The sequence below is a fragment of the Protopterus annectens genome, chromosome 2.part1 (assembly GCF_019279795.1).
Source record: "Protopterus annectens isolate FY-2018-M chromosome 2.part1, PAN1.0, whole genome shotgun sequence".
Taxonomy (NCBI): Eukaryota; Metazoa; Chordata; order Ceratodontiformes; family Protopteridae; genus Protopterus; species Protopterus annectens.
In genome coordinates, this window is record NC_056729.1 from 1,941,852,070 (window position 1) to 1,941,860,380 (window position 8,311).

Below are 8,311 nucleotides of genomic sequence, written 5' to 3' on the forward strand. Positions count from 1 at the left end.
TTACTTTACACATTAATTTAATTTATTTGAGCCAAGATCCATTGCTATGTCATGTGGCAGTTGCAGTCAATACATAGCTCTGTAGAATGTGAAATATGAAAGGCAGGGGTTTGAATCTAGTAACATCTATCAGATAACTGTGTTAGGAGTGGCTTAGACAATGAAAGTATTTATAGCACTGTCAGAAGCAACAGTCCAAGTTAGGGGATCCATATCTGCAACGACAGAGAAGTGCTGTAATCCCATCAAGTGTGTTTGTCATGACACATACACTGTATGCCTATTTCTGTGGTGGCACAAGTTGCTATGCATCTTTCTGATATCTGTCGTGACATGTGTTCAAGTGTGGCAAGATACGAATGTTGTGTATTTCATTGATTGTCCACAAGTGTTACTTGAGTTACATATAAGAATGCGCTGTCTTGCATGGCTTCCTCCAAACATGTAAATATTACTGTAATTGTTTTCTTCAAGCTATACAGCTTTATAGGATATGACTAACATTTCTAACTGTATGGCATTATGAGAGAGCATTATAAAATGTGACTGGCCAGTGTTAGGAGACTTTCTTTTGTGTATCTGCTGTTCACTTGCTGTTTTGTAATTTCTTTTGAGCATGCCCAATATAATTACATAGCTGATGTGCTCTATTTATGAATGTAGACTTTGAACTACTGAAATGTCATCATATCTGTATTGTTATTTGTCACTTGTATATTTTGACTATGTTAGCATTTATAGGATTAACATAACAGTACAGTACATGGTTTTCTAATACATGTCAAGATAATATATCCTTTCTCTATGGTTGTCAATGACTCTGATTTCTAAAGCTTGTTACTATGAAGTGTCTTTTGACCACAATAAGTAATGGGTTTGTTAAAAACATTTGCAAAACTGTTTATTTCAACAAGAATGGTTTTTTAGACAATGGTGGACTGGTCACATATATATATTTTTTTTCTTTTTTTTTATATTAAATGTGTTTTAATGTGTTATTATTTTTCTTAAATGATTGAGATTGATTTGCATAAATTTTTTGTGATCTGATGAAGGTGGGAGATTCTCCTCTCGAAAGTGCTATATACACAATAAAAAGTATTGTTGTTTTTTTTTGAGTTGCAGAATTTGTGCTCCAAGCTTCCTGTTTCATTTTGCTCGCTATTGCCACCCTTTATTTCTTCATTAGTTTGGTTTCTTTTTGTTTATTTATAGGATAAACATGACAGTACAGTACATGGTTTTCTAATACATGTCAAGATAATATACCCTTTCTCTATGGTTGTCAATGACTGCAAATTATAAAACATGTGCCTTTCTGATGTGCATGACAGAACAGCCACATGGCTCATTTCGAATTTGTTTATATGTGATGATGTGGAGAATAAAGAACTGATGTAAGTTATCAGCACATACATCCCCTGTATGTACATGTCGTATTCACCAGTGGCAGTCTATGCAAATATTCCGTAATGTATCCACTGTACTTGCTAATTGTTATCTCAGCTCAGCATGTTATCAACATTATCACATTTACTTTCCTTTCTTACAGTGTTACATTGTGTAACATCCATAATTAATGTGTCCATTTCTAATTGCATTAGCTGAGTACATTTTCTCTGTTTACCCTCCCCTCGTACTTATGACTGCATTATTAATCTACTCACTCCCTCTGTATCTGTAACTTTGTACTCAGCTTACTCTTACTTCATATAGCCGTCCATGCATGCTGACATAACAGGCCTACCTATGTGAAAGCAGTTTTATTTACATTCTGCACTCATGCTCCCTCTACTGTTATGTGGCCACCAACACTTCTGCTGACCACAAAATGGTACTTGGAAATGTGTAAGTGTGATGAGCAGCATATATTCATAGGTTCATAGCTCAGTACGAAGCTAACTGCCCTTGTGAGCCATTTTAAGTCTAGCCAATTATCCCTTGTGGGGCTCAAACCCTGCACCTTGTGCTTGTAAGGCAAACACCTTAGCCATTAAGCCACTATTCCAACCGTGAGCACTGTTGCTGATTGATCTAATGTGCTCTCATCATGTAGACATTGCACAAAGGCTGCACTATTGTTAATGGTTCACAGGGTGCATCTTTATAAATTAAATTTGCTATGCATGGCTTGCCAGTGTAAGGATATGAACTGCAACAACAGTCTTGGTGAAATATAATACTGTGATGTTGCCCTATATAGTTCTCTAATCCTTTCTGCCTATGTGAAATGTGGCCATAGTTTATAGGATCATAGGAGATTACTAGGCTATCTACTCGGAGGTCATTTAGAGCCAAGCCATTTTGTCCCAATGTAATATCATAGAAATGTTAGTTAATACCCATGATTGTATTTAGTAATGGCTGTCCATGTCCAGGAGGGTTGTGGATGCTATCCCTGGTAAGAATTTACAGTGCCCTATCCATTCATCCAAATTCCTCTTGAACAGTATCAAAGAGGTGCTTTGTTTCACATAAATAGGTAGCCTTTTCCAAAGACACAGCATTCCCTGGGAGAGAAATCTCTCTCTCCAGCATGTCATGTTTAAGTCTTAGGCCATATTTTGGTCCCAGGAATGGGTAGCTCTAGTCCAATTTGATTTATGGATATGCAGCAAGTTCAATATGTTTAGCTCTGAGATTGCTCTGTACACCAGGCATAAGTCTCCTCTAAGAAGTCTATACAATATATAGTGACAGGGACTTTAGTTGGTCTGTGTAAGGCACATACTAGAGTCCCTTGATCTTTTTTGTTAGAAACCTCTGAGGTATCTCCAATTGCTGTAGGTGCTTTGTACATTACATGCTGAATGGGGCGTTATATGCAATTATGGGCAGGATTACTGCTGACTATAGAGGGGTTATAACCTCTTTTGCTCTCATGGTGATGCTTTTACTAATCAAGTGTGTTAAGTAGAAAGCCTTGCTTACTACAGTAGACACATGGTGGTCAAAGTTAAGGTTGCAGTCAACTTGTGATCCCAGGTCCCTTGCCACTATGTAGATACTTGGGGTATTGTTGTTGATTTGATAGTGCGAAGGAACATTGTTTGTGCCGATGGGAATGATGATGCATTTCTTTGCATTCGGTTTGAGACCGTGACTAAGACACCAGATGTTGGTCTGTGTAAGACCCTCCTGGAGTATACTGATATAATTTTGGGATTCAATAATTACACCCAGTTGGGATGCATGACAATCTGCAGGTGCTTTGTACATTACAATCGTACCGTCATTTGCATTATTATTACACTTCTGAAAATGTGTACCCTGAGATTTATTTATTCATATATTTGTTTATTTCACATTGTTCCAGCTGAGCACAGGCCCATTATCAGTGGAGACCCAAGGAGAAAAGCTCTAGAAAAATGTATAAATTATTCAATTATACAGTTTTACACAACTTAGCAATAATAACAGTTATACAATAATCACAAAGTTAAGTAATAGAAAACCAGAGAAAGTAACCAGTATAATAAGACACATAGTAAAGCTGGTATGCTACTTACAATACATACATAGGGGAATGGTCCCAACTAATACAAAAGAAAGATTCTTTTATATTAGGCAAGCATTAGTGAGAAAATACCATCATCTGATTTTTAGTTTTTGTTAAGTAAGACGTGTCATATGCTTAAGGCATAAACTGCAAGAGGGTGATTCTAGGAAGTGAAGAGAGAGGTAGATCCAATTAAATAGGGTCCTGACAGGAGCATATCCATGACTTACAGAGGGAACTTCCTAATTCTTTTTTGAAGCTGTTTGTGTTTGAGATCCTACGTAAGGTGAAAGGGAGATTGTTCCAGAAATGAGACACAGAGGATTTATATAAAATTTTGCCAATTGTTTTGTTGGATTTGTGAGTTTGTAGAAGGAATTTATCAGTACTTTGTAGTGGGAGTGGAGGGGTATAGTAAGTCACAATATTAGAGAGGGAGAGACAGGCTGTGGGTTTGTTGAGTAGACAGTGAATTTGTTGGATTTGTGATAGTTTAAGACGGTGGGGATGTTCCATCCAGTGAAGGTTTTTTTAGAGCAATACAGTGGTGAGAGGTATTAGGTAGGTTAGCCGCAAATTTAGCAACTTTGTTGTAAGTCTGTTCATGTTTGGTAAGGTGAGAAGATTCAAGATTTGTAAGAAGTGGAGATGCATAGAGAAGGATTGGAAGTAAGTAGGCTTGGGCCAAGGAGGGTTTAGAATCAGTCATTAAGAATTTCTTGTTCCAATATAAGAGACCTAGTTTTTGGTTTGTTTTTTTGATGGACTGCTGTATGTGTAGATCAAAGTCCGTCTATTGTCCAAGTAATTTTGTGCGGTACTCTACAGTAATGGTTTTGTTAGAGGAGGAAATTGTGAAAGATTGTTTGAAATGGTTACTTGATTTAGGGAGAAAGAGGAAAAGGTTAGTCTTTTTTTGGATTCAAAATTATTTGATATTTACTTAGCCTATTTTCTACAGAAAGGAAAGATTCATGTGTGAGTCACTGAAGTTGTGGCAGTGCGTCAGAGGTGGTGATAAGTGCGGAGTCATCAGCGTATTGTATATGGGTAGAATGAGAAGTTGTGACAGTGTGTCAGAGGTGGTGATATGTGTGGAGTCATCAGCATATTGTATAAGGGTAGAATCAGTAGTTGTGACAGTGTGTCAGAGGTGGTGATAAGTGTGCAGTCATCAGTGTATTGTATAAGGGTAGAATGAGAAGTTGTGACAGTGTGTCAGAGGTGGTGATATGTGTGGAGTCATCAGCATATTGTATAAGGGTAGAATCAGTAGTTGTGACAGTGTGTCAGAGGTGGTGATAAGTGCGGAGTCATCAGCGTATTGTATATGGGTAGAATCAGTAGTTGTGACAGTGTGTCAGAGGTGGTGATAAGTGTGCAGTCATCAGTGTATTGTATAAGGGTAGAATGAAAAGTTGTGACAGTGTTTCAGAGGTGGCGATGTGTGTGGAATCACTAGCGTATTCTATAAGGGTAGAATGAGAAATTGTGACAGTGTGTCAGAGGTTGTGCTAAGTGTGGAGTTGTCAGCTTATTGTGTAAGGGGAGAATGAGAAGTTGTGACAGTGCGTCAGAGGTGTTGATAAGTGTGGAATTGTCAGCGTATTGTATAAGGGTAGAATGAGAAGTTGTGACAGTGCATCAGAGGTGGTAAGTGTGGAATTGTCAGCGTATTGTATAAGGGTAGAATGAGAAGATGTGACAGTGTGTCAGAGGTGGTAAGTGTGGAATCGTCAGCGTATTGTATAAGGGTAGAATGAGAAGATGTGACAGTGTGTCAGAGGTGGTAAGTGTGGAATCGTCAGCGTATTGTGAAAGGGGAGAATGAGAAGATGTGACAGTGCGTCAGAGGTTGTGATAAGTGTGGAGATGTCAGTGTATTGTGTAAGGGTAGAATGAGAAGTTGGGCCAGTGCGTCAGAGGTGGTAAGTGTGGAATTGTCAGCGTATTGTATAAGGGTAGAATGAGAAGATGTGACAGTGTGTCAGAGATGGTAAGTGTGGAATCATCAGCGTATTGTATAAGGGTAGAATGAGAAGATGTGACAGTGTGTCAGAGGTGGTAAGTGTGGAATCGTCAGCGTATTGTATAAGGGTAGAATGAGAAGATGTGACAGTGTGTCAGAGGTGGTAAGTGTGGAATCGTCAGCGTATTGTATAAGGGTAGAATGAGAAGATGTGACAGTGTGTCAGAGGTTGTGATAAGTGTGGAGATGTCAGTGTATTGTGTAAGGGGAGAAGGAGAAGTTGTGACAGTGTGTCAGAGGTGGTAAGTGTGGAATTGTCAGCGTATTGTATAAGGGTAGAATAAGAAGTTGTGACAGTGTGTCAGAGGTGGTAAGTGTGGAATCGTCAGCGTATTGTATAAGGGTAGAATGAGAAGATGTGACAGTGTGTCAGAGGTGGTAAGTGTGGAATCGTCAGCGTATTGTGTAAGGGGAGAAGGAGAAGTTGTGACAGTGTGTCAGAGGTGGTGATAAGTATGGAATTGTCAATGTATTGTATAAGGGTAGAATGAGAACTTATGACAGTGTGTCAGAGGTAGTGATATGCGTGGAGTTGTCAGCATATTTTATAAGGGTAGAATGAGAAGCTGAGGTATAGAAGTCATTGGTGAAGATATTAAAAAGAATGGGTCCCAGGATGGAGCCCTGGAGATTGCCTGTATGAATGGGTAGAAAAGTAGAGCAGGAAGACAGCCATGTGACTGATTGTTGTCTGTTGGCAATATAGCTAGAGAAACATTTGAGGGTAGTGTGAGATCTATGTAGGGTGGCATGTTTTGATGGAGTATAGAGTCAGATACCATGTTGAAGGCTTTTGATAGGTCTAACAATAGACTTCAGACCAGTTTGTTATTATCGTGAGCATCAGCAGTAATGTGAGTGAAAGACAGAAGGGCTGTGAAAGTGCTATGGTTTGACCCAAAGCCATGATGAGTAGGAGTCAGGAGATTATTATGGATGAGAAATTTGAGCATTTGAGAATGTATACATTTTTCAAGGATTTTAGATAGGTGGAAAAGATATCAATTAATCTATAGTTGGAAGGATCAGTGGAGTTGTCTCCTTTGTGAAGGGATATTATAAAGAAAGATTTACAGATGTTGGATATAGTGGTTTCTTTAATGGATCTATTTATGAGTATAGAGACTGGGTAGGAAATAGATTTGCCTGCTAGCTTTAGAAAGATGGGCTAGATTGTCAGCAGAAAGGAAACAAGGTTTAAGCTTTTGGAGGAAAAGCTCAAGTAAGAAGTATTAGTTGTTTTTCACTGTAAGTGGTTCTGCAGGGCAGTGTTGCTCAGGAACCACCATCTCTGAGTACTTTTGTCGCACAGTGTTGAGACCACATACATTATTAAAGGCTTATAAATGTGTTCGACAAAAGAGAGTTTTAAAAAAGCTGAGACTATGGTAAAAGTACAGAGAGTAATGAACAAAGCAAGCAGTTATGTGAAATCAGCACTGGCAAATTTGATACTGAGCTTGGGGTTTTCACAGTAATCCTCGTGCCTAAGACTTACATGTCACTGATGTACAGGACCTGATCATAATACTTAACTGAGTAGACTACATGATTCACAATAAACTATAAATAATATGTTGACAATGGTTAGCTAAAAAGACATATGTGTGAGAAATATAAAATTTATTTTAATTTTAAAGTTTGTTATATGACATAGTAATGGAGTACCATGACAACCGACTACTTTTGTGTATTGGCAGATGCTGCCAAGAAACACAGTCAATGAGAGGATATACTGATTGGGGATAAAAGTGCTGTATCTCAATTTCTATATTCAGAGTACCAGCCTTTAATATAATGTAGTGTTAGCATTTAGCCAAGTATTGCTTTATTAAAATGTGTGCTGTACATATGTCTTTATGATAGAGATCAGTCACCTGAGAGTGAAAGACAATGAGCACAGAAGGGTGGGCATACCGGAAGCTCATCAGATAGACAGGAGGTGTCACCTAAACATTTTAGCACTGCAGGTAATTGTGATTAGGGATATGTCCTTGATGGTGACCCCTGATCTGCTTATGCAGATTCACATGAAACTCCAAATGCAGTTGTATATCATCTACGATAGCATCGGCAGCTCTCCTAACTGGCAGTCCTCTGACAGCAACTATAGTCCTCTAAACAAGTCATTTGTCAGACATGATAATGACATTGTGGTGCATGGAGTGCCATGAATATGCTCCACTATCAGTTAAATTACATCATACTTAGTATTACTGTAGTTTGAGGCCTGATCTTAACAATGCTTAGAAGGCTGCTTAACAATTATTAAGAAACTTGTGAACACTGTTAATATTACATGTGCCACTAAGAGTTGACAGTGCCGGCCAGTAAATAGTGGTGACAGAAGATGAAACCACTTCATTTACATCCCATTTCTGCGGGTTGTCAGTTACATTACAAACACCAGAAATGTATTTGGGAACAAACTGCTTCCCTTGGACTGGGAATAAGTAAGGACATAAAGTGCTTCCTCAGTTCTTTACCAGATTTCAAAACCAGCAAATCACGTAACACTTTTTTTTGTTTGTTTGTTTTAATTATTTTACTTTTCTGTAACTAGTAGTACATAGAGCAGATAAATGAATTTCTATGCATTACAAATCATATTGGTTATACCTCCGATCATAACTTATTATGTTTTCTTGATATGGATTCCAAGATTCACCTCTCGAGATTCCTTGTTGAGGTGAATATCTTGGCATCTATGTGCTGAACACATAATAAGCCAGTGATGATCAGATACCCAATCCTAATCCTCTATCTAGTGAATGGAGTGCCTT